Source organism: Chiloscyllium plagiosum, unplaced genomic scaffold, assembly GCF_037043375.1.
Source record: "Chiloscyllium plagiosum isolate Xiang-an unplaced genomic scaffold, Cpla_swu_hap1 HiC_scaffold_33, whole genome shotgun sequence".
NCBI lineage: Eukaryota > Metazoa > Chordata > Chondrichthyes > Orectolobiformes > Hemiscylliidae > Chiloscyllium > Chiloscyllium plagiosum.
Window position 1 is genome coordinate 65,820,015 of NW_028270171.1, and position 19,161 is coordinate 65,839,175.

The following is a 19,161-nucleotide window of genomic DNA, read 5'->3' on the forward strand; positions in this document are numbered from 1 at the left end:
CTCTGAGACAGACTGTGACACTTTCTGACTCTCCCTGACTCTCTGAGACACACTGTGACACTTACTGAGACACACTGTGACACTTTCTGACTCTCTCTGACTCTCTTAGACACACTGTAACACTCTCTGACTCTCTCTGACATTTTCAGTTGCACTGTGACACTCTCTGAACTTATATGACTTTCTCTGAAAAGCACTGTGACACTCGCTGAGAGATTGTGACACTTTATGACTCTCCCTGAATCTCTGAGACACATTGTGACACTCTCTGACTTTCTCTGAAATGCTCTGTGGCACTCTCTGACACACGCTGAGACACACTGTGACACTCTGTGGCACTCTCTGAGACACACTGTGACACTCTCTGAGACACTGAAACTCTCTCTGACACTCTCTGACTCTCTGAGACACACTGTCATCATCTCTTAGACGCACTGTGACATTCTCTGACTCTCTCTGACACTCTCTGAGGCACACCGTGACACTCTCTGACACACTGAAACTCTCTCTGACACTCTCTGACACTCTGAGACACACTGTGACACTATCTGACACTCTCTTAAACACTATGTGACACTCTCTGAGACACACTGTGACACTTTCTGACTCTGTGACACTCTCTAAGACACACTGTAACACTCTCTGACATTCTTTGAAACACACTGGGACCCTCTCTGACAATTTGAGACACACTGTGACACTCCTTGACAGATTGTGACACTTTATGACTCTCCCTGAATCTCTGAGGCACATTGTGACACTCTCTGACTTTCTCTCAAACTCTCTGTGGCACTCTCTGACACACGCTGAGACACACTGTGACACTCTCTGGCACTCTGTCATACACACTGTGACACTCTCTGAGACAAACTGTGACACTTTCTGAGACAAACTGTGACACTTTTTGACTCTCTCTGACTCTCTGAGACGCACTGTCATACTCTCTGACTCTCTCTGACACACTCTGAGGCACACTGTGACACTCTCCGTCACACTGAAACTCTCTCTGACACTCTCTGACACTCTGAGACACTCTCTGACATTCTTTGAAACACACTGGGACCCTCTCTGACAATTTGAGACAGACTGTGACACTCTCTGATAAACACTGTGACAGTCTCTGACAGACTGTGACACTTTCTGACACTGTCTGCGACACTCTGGGAACCACTCTGAAATCTGACACTCTCTGAAAAGCACTGTGACACTCTCTATCAGACTCTGACACTCTGAGACACAATATGACTCTCTCTGATAGACTGTGACACACTGTGACATTCTCTGAAACATACTGTGACACTCTCTATCTGACTCTGACACACTGAGACTCTCTCTGAGACTGACTATGACACACTCTGATCTTATCTGACACTCTCTGAGACACACTGTGACACTCTCTGACAGACTGTGACACACTGTGACACTCTCTGACATTTTGAGACGCACTGTGAATCTCTGTGATCCTATCTGACACTCTCTGAGACACAGTGTCTCTCAGAGTTTCAGAGAATGTCATACAGTCTGACTCTCTATGACACACTCTCAGCCAAAGTATAACATACTGTGACACTCTCTGACTCACTATGACATCTCTGTGACACACTGTGACACTCTCTCACAAATTGTGACACTCTCTGAGCCAAATGCTGACACTTGCGGACACTCTCTGAGACAAAGTATGACATACTCTGACACTTTCTAACTCTCTCTGAGACAATCTGCAATATACTGTAGGATTTTCTGACAGATTGTGTCACACTGTGACACTCTCTGAGACAGACTGTGACACTTTCTGTCTCTCTCTGGCACTCTGAGCCACACTGTGACACTCTCAGATACAGACTGTGACACTTTCTGACTCTCTCTGGCACTCTGAGCCACACTGTGACAGTCTCTGAGACACACTGTGACACTCTCTGACTCTCTCTGGGACTCGTACACACACTGTGACACTGACTGACTCTCTCTGACACTCTCTTAGACACACTGTGACACTCTCTGACACTTTGAGATGCACTATGACACTCTCTGATCCTATCTGAAACACACTGTGACACTCTCTGAGACATACTGCGACACTCTCTGACTCTCTCTGAAACACACTGTGACACTCTCTGACAGATTGTGACACACTCTGACACTCTCTGCGTCACACCAGGACCCACTCTAACAATTTGAGACACACTGTGACACTCTCTGACAGACTGTGACACACTGTGACACTCTCTGACTCTCTCTGAAACACACTATTATAGACTGTGACACACTGTGACACTCTCTGAGACACAATGTGACATCTCTGACAGACTGTGACACTCTGACTCTCTCTGAGGCTCTCTTAGACCCACTGATACACTCTGTGAGACGCACTGTGACACTGTCTGATCTTATCTGACAAGCTCTGAGACACACTGTCACACTCTCTGACAGACTGTGACACTGTGACACTTTGAGACACACTGTGACAGTCTCTGATCCTATCTGACACTCTCTGAGATACACTGTGTCTCTCTCTGACTCTCATTCACACTTTGAGATGCCCTGGGCCACTCTCTGAGCCTATCTGACACTCTCTGAGACATCCTGCGACACTCTCTGACTCTCTCTGAAACACACTGTGACACGCTCTGACAGATTGTGACACACTCTGACACTCTCTGCGACACACCAGGACCCACTCTAACAATTTGAGACACACTGTGACACTCTCTGACAGACTGTGACACACTGTGACACTCTCTGACTCTCTCTGAAACACACTATGACAGACTGTGACACACTGTGACACTCTCTGAGACACATTGTGACATCTCTGACAGACTGTGACACTCTGACTCTCTCTGAGGCTCTCTTAGACACACTGATACACTCTCTGAGACGCACTGTGACACTGTCTGATCTTATCTGACAATCTCTGAGACACACTGTCACACTCTCTGATAGACTGTGACACTTTGAGACACACTGTGACAGTCTCTGATCCTATCTGACACTCTCTGAGATACACTGTGTCACTCTCTGACTCTCTCTCACACTTTGAGATGCCCTGGGCCACTCTCTGAGCCTATCTGACACTCTCGGAAACCATTGTGACGCTCTCTGACTCTCTCTGAAACACACTGTGACACTCTCTGAGACACACTGTGACACACTCTGACTCTCTCTAACACACACACACGGTCACACGCTCTGACGGACTGTGACGCACTGTGACACACTCTTGACACTCGCCGAGACATACTGGGACACTCTCTGACTCCCTCTGACAATTTGAGAACCACTGGGGCACTCTCTGATCATATCTGACACTCTCTGAGACACACTGTGACACTCTCTGGAAGACTGTGACACTTCAAAGACAGACTGTGACATTTTCTGACTCCGTCTGACTCACTCTGAAATATACTGTAACCTTTTCTGACAGACTGTGACCCAGTATGACTCTCCCTGAGACCGTCTGTGACACACTCTGAGACACACTGTGTTACAGTCTGACTATCTCGGACACTCTCTGAGGCACAGTATGACACACTATGACACGCTCTGACTCACACTGACACTCCCTGAGACACACTGTGACACTCTCTGAGAGACTGGGACACTCTCCGACTCTCTCTGACATTTACTTAGACAAACTGTGACACTCTCTGACTCTCTCTGAAACACACTGTGACACTTTCTGACAGACTGTGACTCACTGTGACACGCTCTGACACTCTCTGAGACACACTGTGCCACTTCTGACTCTCTGACTCTCTGACACACACTGTGACACTCTCTGAGACACACTGTGACACTCTCTGAGACTCACTGTGACACGCTTTGACACTCTCTGAGACATCACTGTGACACTTTCTGACTCTATCTGACTCTCTGAGACACACTGTGACACTCTGTGACTCTCTCTGACACTGTGGAAAACACTGTGACACTCTCTGTCCCTCTCTGACACTCTCTGAGACACACTGTGACATTTATGACTCTGTCTCTCACACTCTTTGAGACACGCTGTGACAGTCTCTGACACAAATTGTGACTCTCTCTGACACTCTGAAAAATACTGTGACGCTCTCTCACACATTCTGAGAAACACTGTAACGCTCTGTGACAGACTGTGACAGACTGTGACAGACTGTGACACACTGTGACACACGATGACACTCTCTGACCTACTGTGACACTCTCTCACAGACGGTGACCCTCTCGGAGACAAATGATGACCGTCTCTGAAACTCTCTGAGACACAGTATGACACACTGTGACAATGTCTGACTCTTGCTGACCACCTCGGAAATACACTGTAACCTTCTCTTACAGATTGGGACACACGGTGACACTCTCTGAGACACACTGTGACACTTTCTGACTCATTCTGTCACTCTCTGTGACACACTCTGATCCTCTCTGCGACAGACTGTAGCACTCTCTCACAGACTGTGACATTCTCTGAGACAAATGCTGACACTCTCTGACCCTCTCTGAGCCACAGTATGACTCACTGTGACACTCTCAGACTCTCTCTGACACACTTGGAAATACACTATAACCTTCTCTAACACACTGTGACACTCTCTGACCATTTCTGTCACTCTCTGAGACACACTGTGACACTCTCTCACAGATGGTGACCCTCTCAGAGACAAATGATGACCGTCTCTGAAACTCTCTGAGACACAGTATGACACACTGTGACAATGTCTGACTCTTGCTGACCACCTCGGAAATACACTGTAACCTTCTCTTACAGATTGGGACACACGGTGACACTCTCTGAGACACACTGTGACACTTTCTGACTCATTCTGTCACTCTCTGTGACACACTCTGATCCTCTCTGCGACAGACTGTAGCACTCTCTCACAGACTGTGACATTCTCTGAGACAAATGCTGACACTCTCTGACCCTCTCTGAGCCACAGTATGACTCACTGTGACACTCTCAGACTCTCTCTGACACACTTGGAAATACACTATAACCTTCTCTAACACACTGTGACACTCTCTGACTTTCTCTGACACTCTCTGAGGAACACTGTGACACTCTCTGACTCTCTCCGACAGACTATGACACATTGTGACATTCTCTGGCTTTCTCTGACACTCTGAGGAACACTGTGACACTCTCTGACAGACTGTGGCACACTCTGACCCGCTCTGAGACAGACTGTGACACTCTCTGATGCTCTGTGACACTCTCTTAGACATGCTGTGACACTCTGTTACTCTCTCTGACACACTGAGACATCCTGTGACACTCTCTGACAGACTGTGACACACTGTGAGACACTCTGACTCTATCTGACTCTCTCTGAGGCACACTGTGACACTCCCTGACTCACTCTGAGACACACTGTGACACTCGTTGACACATTGTGACACTCTCCGAGACACACTGTGGACTCTCTGACACTCTCTGAGACAGACTGCGGCACTCTCTGACTCTCTCTGACACTCTCTGACACACTATGACACACTCTGACATACTATGACACTCTGACACACTGTGAAACTCTCTGACACACGGTGACATTCTCTGAGACACTGTGACACTCTTGGAGACACACTGTGACACTTTTGACTCTCTCTGAGACACACAGTAACACCCTCTGACAGACTGTGACCCTCTCTGAGACAAATGCTGACCCTCTCTGACACTCTCTGACTCACACTGAAATATACTGTAACCTTCTCTGACAGACTGTGACACAATGTGACACTCTCTGAGACAAACGGTGACACTTTCTGACTCTCTCTGACTCTCTGAGACACACTGTGACACTCTGTGACTCTCTCTGACACTGTGGAAAACACTGTGACACTCTCTGTCCCTCTCTGACACTCTCTGAGACACACTGTGACATTTATGACTCTGTCTCTCACACTCTTTGAGACACGCTGTGACACTCTCTGACTCTCTCTGAGACAAATTGTGACTCTCTCTGACACTCTGAAATATACTGTGACGCTCTCTCACACATTCTGAGAAACACTGTGACACTCTCTGACAGACTGTGACAGACCGTGACACACTGTGACACACGATGACACTCTCTGACCTACTGTGACACTCTCTGACACTGGGTGACATTTTCTGAGACTTTGTGACACTCTCTGAGACACACTGTGGCACTCTCTGAATCTCTCTCTGATACTATCTTAGACACACTGTGACACTCTCTGACTCTCTCTGAGGCACACTGTGATACGCTCTTACAGACACTGACACACTGTGACACTTTCTGACACTCTCTGAGACACACTATGACACGCTCTGACACGCTGTGACACTCTCTGACTCTCTCTGAAACACACTGCGACACTCTCTGAGAAACTGTGACACACTGTGACACTCTCTGAGGCACACCGGGACCCTCTCTGACAATTTGAGATGCACTGTGACACTCTCTGACAGAAAGTGATACACTGTGACACATTCTGCACTCTATAACACACACTGTGACACTCTCTGACATTCTTTGAAACACACTGTGATATGCTCTGTCAAACTGTGACAGACTGTGACACACTCTGCCACTCACTGTGACACACCGGGACCCACTCTGACAATTTGAGACACACTGCGACACTCTCTGACACTCTCTGAAACATACTGTGACACTCTCTGACAGACTGTGACACACTGTGACACTGTCTGAGACACAATGTGACACTCTCTGACAGACTGTGACACACCGTGACACTCTCTGAGACACAATGTGACACTCTCTGACAAACTGTAACACTCTGACTCTCTCTGAGACTCTCTTAGACACACTGAGACACTCTCTGAGACGCACTATGACACTGTCTGATCTTATCTGACACGCTTTGAGACACAATGTCACACTCTCTGACAGACTGTGACACACTGTGACACTTTGAGCTGCACTGTGACACTCTATGGTCCTATCTGACACTCTCTAAGTCACACTGTGACAGTCTCTGATGCTATCTGACACTCTCTGAGACACACTGTGAACTCTCTGACTCTCTCTGAAACACACTGTGACACTCGCTGAGACACGCTGTGTTAATCTCTGACTCTCTCTGACACATACTGTGACACGCTCTGACAGACTGTGACACACTGTGACACACGATGACACTCTCTGACCTACTGTGACACTCTCTGACACTGGGTGACATTTTCTGAGACTCTGTGACACTCTCTGAGACACACTGTGACACTCTCTGACTCTCTCTCTGATACTATCTTAGACACACTGTGACACTCTCTGACTCTCTCTGAGGCACACTGTGATACGCTCTTACAGACACTGACACTCTGTGACACTTTCTGACACTCTCTGAGACACACTATGACACTCTCTGACATGCTGTGACACTCTCTGACTCTCTCTGAAACACACTGTGACACTCTCTGAGAAACTATGACACACTGTGACACACTGCGACACTCTCTGAGGCACACTGGGACCCTCTCTGACAATTTGAGATGCACTGTGAAACTCTCTGACAGAAAGTGACACACTGTGACACACTCTGCACTCTATAACACACACAGTGACACTCTCTGACATTCTTTGAAACACACTGTGACACGGTCTGACAAACTGTGACAGACTGTGACACACTTTGACACTCTCTGCGACACACCGGGACCCACTCTGACAATTTGAGACACACTGTGACACCCTCTGACATTCTCTGAAACACACTGTGACACTCTCTGACAGACTGTGACACACTGTGACACTCTCCGAGATGCAATGTGACACTCTCTGACAGATTGTGACACACTGACTCTCTCTGAGACTCTCTTAGACACACTGAGACACTCTCTGAGACGTACTGTGACACTGTATGATCTTATCTGACACGCTCTGAGACACAGTGTCACACTCTCTGACAGACTGTGACGCACTGTGACACTTTGAGATGCACTGTGACACTCTATGATCCTATCTGACACTCTCTGAGTCATTCTGTGACACTCTCTGATCCTATCTGACACCCTCTGAGACACATTGTGAACTCTCTGACTCTCTCTGAAACACACTGTGACACTCGCTGAGACACACTGTGACACTCTCTGACTCTCTCTCTGATACTATCTTAGACACACTGTGACACTCTCTGACTCTCTCTGAGGCGCACTGTGATACGCTCTTACAGACACTGACACACTGTGACACTTTCTGACACTCTCTGAGACACACTATGACACTCTCTGACATGCTGTGACACTCTCTGACTCTCTCCGAAACACACTGTGACACTCTCTGAGAAACTGTGACACACTGTGACACACTGCGACACTCTCTAAGGCACACTGGGACCCTCTCTGACAATTTGAGATGCACTGTGACACTCTCTGACAGAAAGTGACACACTGTGACACACTCTGCACTCTATAACACACAGTGACACTCTCTGACATTCTTTGAAACACACTGTGACACGGTCTGACAAACTGTGACAGACTGTGACACACTTTGACACTCTCTGCGACACACCGGGACCCACTCTGACAATTTGAGACACACTGTGACACTCTCTGACATTCTCTGAAACACACTGTGACACTCTCTGACAGACTGTGACACACTGTGACACTCTCCGAGATGCAATGTGACACTCTCTGACAGATTGTGACACACTGACTCTCTCTGAGACTCTCTTAGACAAACTGAGACACTCTCTGAGACGTACTGTGACACTGTATGATCTTATCTGACACGCTCTGAGACACAGTGTCACACTCTCTGACAGACTGTGACACACTGTGACACTTTGAGATGCACTGTGACACTCTCTGATCCTATCTGACACCCTCTGAGACACATTGTGAACTCTCTGACTCTCTGAAACACACTGTGACACTCGCTGAGACACACTGTGACACTCTCTGACACACACTGTGACACGCCCTGACAGACTGTGACACACTGTGACACTCTGTGACACTCCCAGAGACACACTGGAACACTCTCTGACTCCCTCTGACAATTTGAGACGCACTGTGACACCCTCTGATCCTATCTGAGACACACTGTGACACTCTCTGTCAGACTGTGATACACTGTGTCACTCTCAAAGACAGACTGTGACATTTTCTAACTCCCTCTGACTCACTCTAAAATATATTGTAGCCTTCTCTGACAGAGCGTGACCCACGGTGTCACTCTCAAAGACAGCCTGTGACACTTTCTGACTCTCTGAGATACACTGTGATACAGTCTGACTCTCTGTGACACTCTCTGAGGCACAGTATGACACACTACGACACTCTCTGACTCACTATGACACTCTCTGAGACACACTGTGACACTCTCTCACAGACTGTGAACCTCTCTGAGACAATCTCTGACCATCTCTGACACTCTCTGAGACACACTGTGACACTCTTTGACAGTCTGTGACACTCTATGACTCTCTCTGACACTTTTGTAGACACACGGTGACACTCTGTGACTCTCTCTGAAACACACTGTGACACTCTCTGACTCTCTGAGACACACTGTGACACTCTGACTCTCTTTGACACTCTGGAAAACACTGTGACACTCTCTGTCCCTCTCTGACACTCTGTGAGACACACTGTGACACTTGCTGTCTCTCTCTCTGACTCTCTGAGACACTAGGTCACTCTCTGAGACACACTGTGACATTTTATGACTCTCTCTCACACTCTCTGAGACACACTGTGACACTCTCTGACTCTCTCTGAGACACACTGTGACTCTCTCTGACACTCTGAGATACACTGTGAGACTCTCTCACACTCTCTGAGAAACACGGTAACGCTCTCTGACAGACTGTGACACTTTCTGTGACACACGATGACACTCTCTGACGGAGAGTGACACTCTCTGACACTTGGTGACATTTTCTGAGACACTGTGACACTTTCTGAGACACACCGTGACCGTTTCTGTCTCTCTCTGACTCCCTGCGACAAACTGTGACACTCTCTGACTCTCTCTGAGACACACAGCGACTCTCTCTGAGGCACACTATGACACTCTCTGACAGACTGTGACACACTGTGACACTCTCTGACTCTCTCTGACACTCTCAGACACACTGTAACACTCTTTGAGACACACTGTGACACTCTCTGATCTGCTCGACTCTCTGACTCTTTCTGAGACACACTGTGACACTCGTTGACTCACTCTGATACACTGTGAGGCACAGTATGACATACTGTGACACTCTATGACTCTCTCTGGCACTCTCTGAGGCACACTGTGACACTCTCTGACAAACTGTGACACTCTCTGACTCTCTCTGACTCACTCCGAAATATACTGTACCCTTCTCTGACAGACTGTGACGCACTGTGACATTCTCAGAGACAGACTGCGACACGTTCCGACTCTCTCTGACTCTCTGAGACACGCTATGACTCTCTCTTAGACAGACTGTGACTCTCTCTGACACTCTCTGACTCTCTCTGACACTCTCTGAGGCAGACTGAGACAATCTCTGAAACACACTGTCACACTCTCTAACAGACTGTGACATTCTCTGACACACTCTGCGGCACACTGTGACATGCTCTGACAGACTGTGACACACTGTGACACTCTCTGACCCTCTCTGAGACCGACTGCGACACTCTCTGACTCTCCCTGACATTCTCTGAGGCACAGCACGACATCTGTGACCCTCTCTGACAGATTGTGACAAACTGTGACATTCTCTGACTTTCTCTGACCCTCTCTGAGACACTCTGTGACACTTTCTGAGTCATTCTGTCACTCTCTGAGACACACTATAACACTCTCTCACAGACTGTGACCGTCTCAGAGACAAATACTGACCCACTCTTATAGTGTGCCACTCTCTGACAGACTGTGACCCACTGTGAATTTCTCGGACACTTTCTGAGACACACTGTGACACTCTCTGACTCATTCTGTCTCTCTCTGGGACACACTATGACACTCTCTCACAGACTGTGACCCTCTCTGAGACAAACACTGACTCTCTCTGACACTCTCCGAGACAGAGTACGACTCACTGTGACACTCTCTGACTCTACCTGACACACTCTGAAATACCCTGCAATCTTTTCTGACAGACCGCAACACACTGTGACACTCTCTGATACATACTGTGACCCTTTCTGACTATCTCTGACACACTGTGAGACAAACTATGACACTCTCTGACAGACTATGTCCCACTGTGACATTCTCTGACTATCTGTCTCTCTCTGAGACACTCAGTCACTCTCTGATACACATTGTGGCATTTTTTGACTCTCTGTCACACTCTCTGAGACACACTGTGACACTCTCTAACTCTCCCTGAGACACACTGTGACACTCACTGACTCTCTCTGACACTCTGGAACACACTGTGACCTTCTCTGACTATCTCTGACACACTATGAGACACACTATGACACTCTCTGACAGACTATGTTAAACTGTGACATTCTCTGACTATCTGTCTCTGTCTGAGAAACTCGGTCACTCTCTGAGACGCATTGTGACATTTTTTGACTCTCTCTCACACTCTCTGAGACACACTGTGACACTCACTGACTCTCTCTGAGACACACTGTGACTCTCTCTAACACTCTGAGACACACTGTGAGACTCTCTGAGACACACTGTGACACTCCCTGACAGACTGTGACACTGTCTGACACTCTCTGAGACACACTGTAACACTCTCTGACACTCTCTGAGACACACTATGACACACCATGACACTCTCTGACAGATTATGAAACACTGTGACATTGTCTGACATTCTCTGACTCTCTCTGAGGCACATTGTGACACTCTCTGACAGACTGTAACAGACTGAGACACTCTCTGACTCTCTCTGACACTCTGAGACACATTATGAGACTCTTTGACTCTCGCTGAGAAACACTATGACACTCTCTGACAGAGTGTGACACTCTCTGATACACGATGACATTTTTTGACACACTGTGACCATCCCTGAGATACACTGTGACACTCTCTGACCCGGTCTGACACTCTCTGAGTCGGACTGTGACACAATCTGACTCTCTCTGACACTCTCTGAGACACATTATGACACTCTCTGACAGACGATGTCCCACTGTGACATTCTCTGACTTTTTCTGACACTCACTGAGACACACTGTGACACTCTCTGAGACAAACTGTGACACTCTCTGACACTCTCTGAGACACACTTGAGACTCTCTGATACACTGTGACATTCTCTGAGACACAATGTGACACTCTCTGACACACTGTGACACTCTCTGACAGTCTGTGACAGACTGTAATAATTTCTGTGACATACTGTGACACTCTCTCACACATGGTGACATTCTCTGACACACTATGACACTCTCTGAGACACACTGTGTCACTCACTGTGACACACTGTGACACTCTCTGACAGATTGTGACACTCTCTGAGACAAACTGTGACTCTATCTGACACTCTCTGCCATTCTCTGAGACACACACCGACTCTCTCTGACAGATTGTGACACACTGTGACACTCTCTAATTCTCAATGACACGCTCTGAGATGCACTGTGACACTCCCTGACAGACTGCAACACACTGTGACACTCTCTGATTCTCAATGACACTCTCTGAGATGCACTGTGACGCTCCGTGACAGACTGTGACACACTGTGGCACACTCTGATTCTCAATGACACTCTCTGAGATACACTGTGACACTCTCTGACAGACTGTGACACACTGTGACACTCTCTAATTCTCTCTGACTCGCTCTGAGATGCACTGTGTCACTCTCTGACTGACTCTGAGACACACATTGACTCACTCCGACACTCTGTGACATACTCTGAGACAGTGTGACAGTCTCTGACACTCTGTGAAACAGACTGTGACACTCCCTGACTCTCTCTGACACTCTCTCAGGCAGTCTGCGACACTCTCTCACTCTTTTTGTCTCTCTCTGAGACACAGTGTAAAACTCTCTGACAGACTGTGACTCTCTCCGAGACAATCTCTGACACTCTCTGAGACAGACTGTGACACCCTCTGACTCCCTCTGAGGCACAGTACGATGCACTGTGATGCTCTCTGACACTCTCCGACACTCTCTGAAACACACTGTAACAATTTCTGACAGGCTGTGACACACTGTGTCAATCTCTGACTCTCTCTGACAATCTCTGAGGCACACTATGATACTCTGACAGATTGTGACAAACTGTGACACTCTTTGACTTTCTCTGACACTCTCTTAGACACACTGTGACACTCTCTGACCATTTCTGTCACTCTCTGAGACACACTGTGACACTCTCTCACAGATGGTGACCCTCTCAGAGACAAATGATGACCGTCTCTGAAACTCTCTGAGACACAGTATGACACACTGTGACAATGTCTGACTCTTTCTGACCACCTCGGAAATACACTGTAACCTTCTCTTACAGATTGGGACACACGGTGACACTCTCTGAGACACACTGTGACACTTTCTGACTCATTCTGTCACTCTCTGTGACACACTCTGATCCTCTCTGCGACAGACTGTAGCACTCTCTCACAGACTGTGACATTCTCTGAGACAAATGCTGACACTCTCTGACTCTCTCTGAGCCACAGTATGACTCACTGTGACACTCTCAGACTCTCTCTGACACACTTGGAAATACACTATAACCTTCTCTAACACACTATGACACACTGTGACACTCTCTGACTTTCTCTGACACTCTCTGAGGAACACTGTGACACTCTCTGACTCTCTTCGACAGACTATGACACATTGTGACATTCTCTGGCTTTCTCTGACACTCTGAGGAACACTGTGACACTCTCTGACAGACTGTGGCACACTCTGACCCGCTCTGAGACAGACTGTGACACTCTCTGATGCTCTGTGACACTCTCTTAGACATGCTGTGACACTCTGTGACTCTCTCTGACACACTGAGACACCCTGTGACACTCACTGACAGACTGTGACACACTGTGAGACACTCTGACTCTGTCTGACTCTCTCTGAGGCACACTGTGACACTCCCTGACTCACTCTGAGACACACTGTGACACTCGTTGACACACTGTGACACTCTCCGAGACACACAGTGGACTCTCTGACACTCTCTGAGACAGACTGCGGCACTCTCTGACTCTCTCTGACTCTCTCTGACACTCTCTGACACACTCTGACACACTATGACACTCTGACACACTGTGAAGCTCTCTGACACACGGTGACATTCTCTGAGACACTGTGACACTCTCTGAGACACACTGTGACACTTTTGACTCTCTCTGAGACACACAGTAACACCCTCTGACAGACTGTGACCCTCTCTGAGACAAATGCTGACACTCTCTGACACTCTCTGACTCACACTGAAATATACTGTAACCTTCTCTGACAGACTGTGACACAATGTGACACTCTCTGAGACAAACGGTGACACTTTCTGGCACTCCCTGACCCTCTCTGAGATACAGTGTAACACTCTCCGACTCGCTCTGAAACACACTGTGACAATCTCTGATAGACTGTGACATACTGCGACATACTCTGACACTCACTTAGACACACTGTGACACTTCTGACTCTCTCTGACACTCTCTGAAACACACTGTCACACTCTCTGACAGACTGTGACACTCTCTGCCCGACTGCGATGCTATCTGACACTCTGTGACATTCTGTGAGACACTGTGACACTCTCTGAGACACACTGTGACACTTTCTCTCTCTCTCTGACACTCTCTGAGACAGACTGTGACGCTCTCTGACACTGAAGCACAATGTGACACTCTGACTTCTTCTGTCAATCTCTGAGACACACTGCAACACTCTCTCACGGACTGTGACACTCTCTGACAGTCTCGGAGACACAGTATGACACACTGTGTCACTTTCTGACTCTCTCTGATACACTCTGAAATACACTGCAACTTTCTCTGACAGACTGTGACATACTGTGACACTCGCTGAGACACACTGCAACAAATTCTGACTCTCTCCGATGCTCTGAGACAAACTGTGACACTTTCTGACAGTCTATGACACACTGTGACATTCTCTGACTTTCTCTGACACGCTCTGAGGCACTCTGTGACAATCCCTGACAGACTGGGACAGACTGTGACACTCTCTGATTCTCTGAGACACACTGTGACAGTCTCTGACTCTCTCTGACACTCTGAGTCACACTATGACACTGTTTGACTCACTTCAACACTTTCTGAGACACACTGTGACACTCTCTGACTCTCTCTGACACTCTCTGAAACACACTGTGACAATCTCTGAGACACACTGGGACACTCTCTGATCGACTGTGACACTCTCTGACACACGGTGACATTCTCTGAGACACTGTGACCCTCTCTGAGCTGTACTGTGACACATTCTGTCTGTCTCTCTCTGACCCTCAGAGACACACTGTGACACTCTCTGAGACACACTGTGACACTCCCTGCCTCTCTCTGAGACACTCGGTCACTCTCTGAGACACAGTGTGACACACTGTGACATTTTCTGACTCTCTCACACACTCTCTGACACACACTGTAACTCTCTCTGACAGAGTGTGACACACTGTGACACTCTCTGACTCACTCTGAGACACACTGTGACACTTTCTGACTCTCTCTGAATGTGACATTCTGTGGGACACTGTGACACTTTCTGACTCTCTCTGACACTCTCTGATACAGAGTGAGACACTCTCTGACTCTCTGACACTCTCTGAGATATAGTATGACACATTATGACATTCGCAGAGTCTCCCTGACACACCATGAAACACACTGTGACACACTACGACACTCTCTGTCACACGGTGACATTCTCAGAGACACTGTCACTCTCTGACACTCTCTGAGTCACACTATGACACTCTCTGAATCACTCTGTCACTCTCTGATACACACTGTAACACTCTCTGACAGACTGTGCCCCTCCCTGAGACAATTGCTGACCCTCTCTGGCACTCTCTGAGTAACTCTGTAACACTCTCTGACAGACTGTGACATTCTCTGCGACAAACACTGACACTCTCTGACACTCTCTGAGACACAGTATGACACACTGTGACACTCTCTGACACTCTCTGATTCTCTGAAGTACACTGTGACACTCTCTGAGACACACTGTAACACTCTCTGACTCTCTCTGACACTCTCTGAGACATACTATGACACTCTTTGACAGGTTGTTACTCACTGTGACACACTCTGACCGCTTTGAGACTGACTGTGACACTCTCTGGCATTCTCTGACACACTCTGTAACACACTGTGACACTCTCTGACAGACTGTGACAAACTGTGACACTCTCTGTCTTTCTCTGACATCTCTGAGGCAGACTGTGACACTCTTTGACTGGATGTGACACACGGTGACACACTCTGACCCTCTCTGAGACCGACTGTGACACTCTCTGACACTCTCTGAAACACACTCTGACACTCCCTGACAGACTGTGACACACTGTGACACTCTCTGAGACACACTGTGACACTTTCTGACTCTATCTGACTCTCTGAGACTCTCTCTGACCCTCTCTGAGACAGACTGTGACACTCTCTGACTCTCTCTGACCCTCTCTGAGGCACAGCACAACACACTGTGACACTCTGACAGATTGTGACAAACTGTGACACTTTCTGACACTCTCTGAGGCAGGCTGTAACACTCCCTGACAGACTGTTACACACTATGACACTCTCTGACTCACTCTGATACTCTCAGAGGCATACTGTGGCATTCTCTGACTCTCTCTGACACTCTCTGAGACACACTGACTCTCTCTGACACACTGAGATACTCTCAGAAAATCTCTGAGACTCTCTCTGGCAGACTGTGACACTATCTGATTCTCACTGACACTGTCTGAGACTCACTGTGACACTCTCTGACACTCTCTGACCGATCGTGAGACACTGTGACAATCTCTGATGCACTGTGACACTCTCTGAGACACACTGTGACACTCTCTGAAACACACTGTGGCTCTCTCTGACACTCTCTAAAACGTACTGTGACACTCTCTGACAGACTGTGACACACTGTGATACTGATTGACCCTGTATGAAGCACTGTCTGACTCTCTCTCTGACACACTGTGACAATCCCTGACACACTGTGACATCCACTGAGACACTTGACACTTTCTGACACTCTGTGAGACACACTGTGACACTCTCTGACACATTGTGACACTCTCTGCCTCTATCTGACACACTATGACAATCTCTGACATACTACAACACTCTCTAAGACACCGTGACACTTTCTGACACTCTCAGAGACACGCTGTATCCCTCTCTAAGACACTCTGATAACCTCTGATGCTCTCTGAGACATACTGTGACACTCTCTATCAGACTGTGACACACTGTGACACTCCCTGACTCTCTCTGACACTCTCTGAGACACACTGTGACACTCTCTGAGACACACTGTTAGACTGTCTGACCCTCTTTGACACTCTCTGTAACACACTGTGACACTCTCTGACTCTCTCTGAGTCCCACTGTGACACTCTCTGTAACTCTCTCTGACACTCTCTGAGTCCCACTGTGACACTCTCCGACACTGTCTGGGACATACTGTGCAACTCTCTGTGATACACTTTGACACTCTCTGACTGTCTTTGAGACACACTGTGACATTCTCTGACACACTGCGACACTCTCTGACACGCTATGACATTCCTGCCTCTCTCTGACTCACTGGGAAACTCTCTGAGACACATTGTGACACCCTCTGACTCTCTAAACACACTGTGACTATAATAGAAAATTATCCATTTACTGTGAAATTAATTATCCATATACTGTGAAATTAATTATCCATTTACTATAAAGTTTAAAGAGAATGCTTTGTTTAAATCAATACTGTGCTGAGCTTTGTAAACGATGCTTTGATGAAGGGTTGCAGTTAGCTTATCTCTGTTTGATTTCTGTAAGCATTCAACTCGCCCTTGCGATAGTCGAACTCAGCGAAAGCTGAATAACTGTTATGTCCAGCACCAGGGGATGAGAGGATAACAACTTGAGTTTCCCCAGTCTCTGCCCTTGAGAGTCTGATAAGGAACGCTATAAGGCAGGTGTCTGTGTAAATGTTTGGGTACTCATTGCATTGAGGCATCTGACTTAGTGTAATGGGTCAATCTTGTAAAATGTTTAATAAAGACCCTTGTTTTCATCTTGCTAATTATTGAGTCAAGTCAATTTAATTTCTCTGACACTAAACTTGGGGGCTCGTCCCGGGACCCCGCGACTGGATGAGATTCTGAAGATTCCCAGGAAGCGCAGGTGCCAGCACCTTGAAGGTCTTTCACTTCATCTCGAGCTTTGAACTGGACCTTTTGCGTGAGAGGACTGGAAATCTGTGGATTGCCCTAGCGCCGGGATTTCAAATCAATTAAGGTTGGGTAATAGTCGTGGTTTACGTAATCCTACATAGAGAGCCGGTTTAAGAGAATAAATACAGCAGGAAAAGGGTTCAGTGAACTCTCACGTGGTATTAGAGTAAAACTCCAACGGAAGGGGATTACTGTCTCAAGATTGTTTAAGAGACAGCAAGGTTAAGGCTGGTTTTAGACTTGGAACCACCACTGGCTGAGTTGGACTCGCCTAAGACGTACCAGGTACGTGGTTTCTTGGTTTACGAAAACCAAGGCCTTGAGGCGGACGTGCCCAGTGTGAGAGGGGACCTCCAGAGGTAAAAGCAAGTCAAAAGGGAATGGATAACTGTACCACTAGAGCGAGAGACAGAGAGAGAGAGAGAGAGAGAGAGAGAGAGAGAGAGAGAGAGAGAGAGAGAGCTGAATACTTTTCCAGTTACACTAAAAATGGCTTCTGGCAAGAGCAAACAAAGGGAGAGTCCACACAAAATTTGGAATGGTCAACCAAAAAGTTTTAGGAAAAGACAGCTGGAAATATTAAAGTTGAGGTAGGAGGAGAGAGAGAAGGAGAAAAGGGACGGAAAGATCGAACCTATGAATTGGAGTGCTTCTTGTACGTGGAAGGCTGAGGCTGATATCAGAGAAAGGAAATCTCAAGTAAAGGACAGACCAAATACACGTACAAACACCAGTGCACATGCGGGAAACAACCTAACGAAGCTGAACAGTGTCTTAAATCTGTTTCAGACCCTGACCTTGATGACTGCCCTCCGAGACCTGCCGTCCCCCTACGAGATCTGCCTGGTGAAAGTTCTACGTCAGTGGCC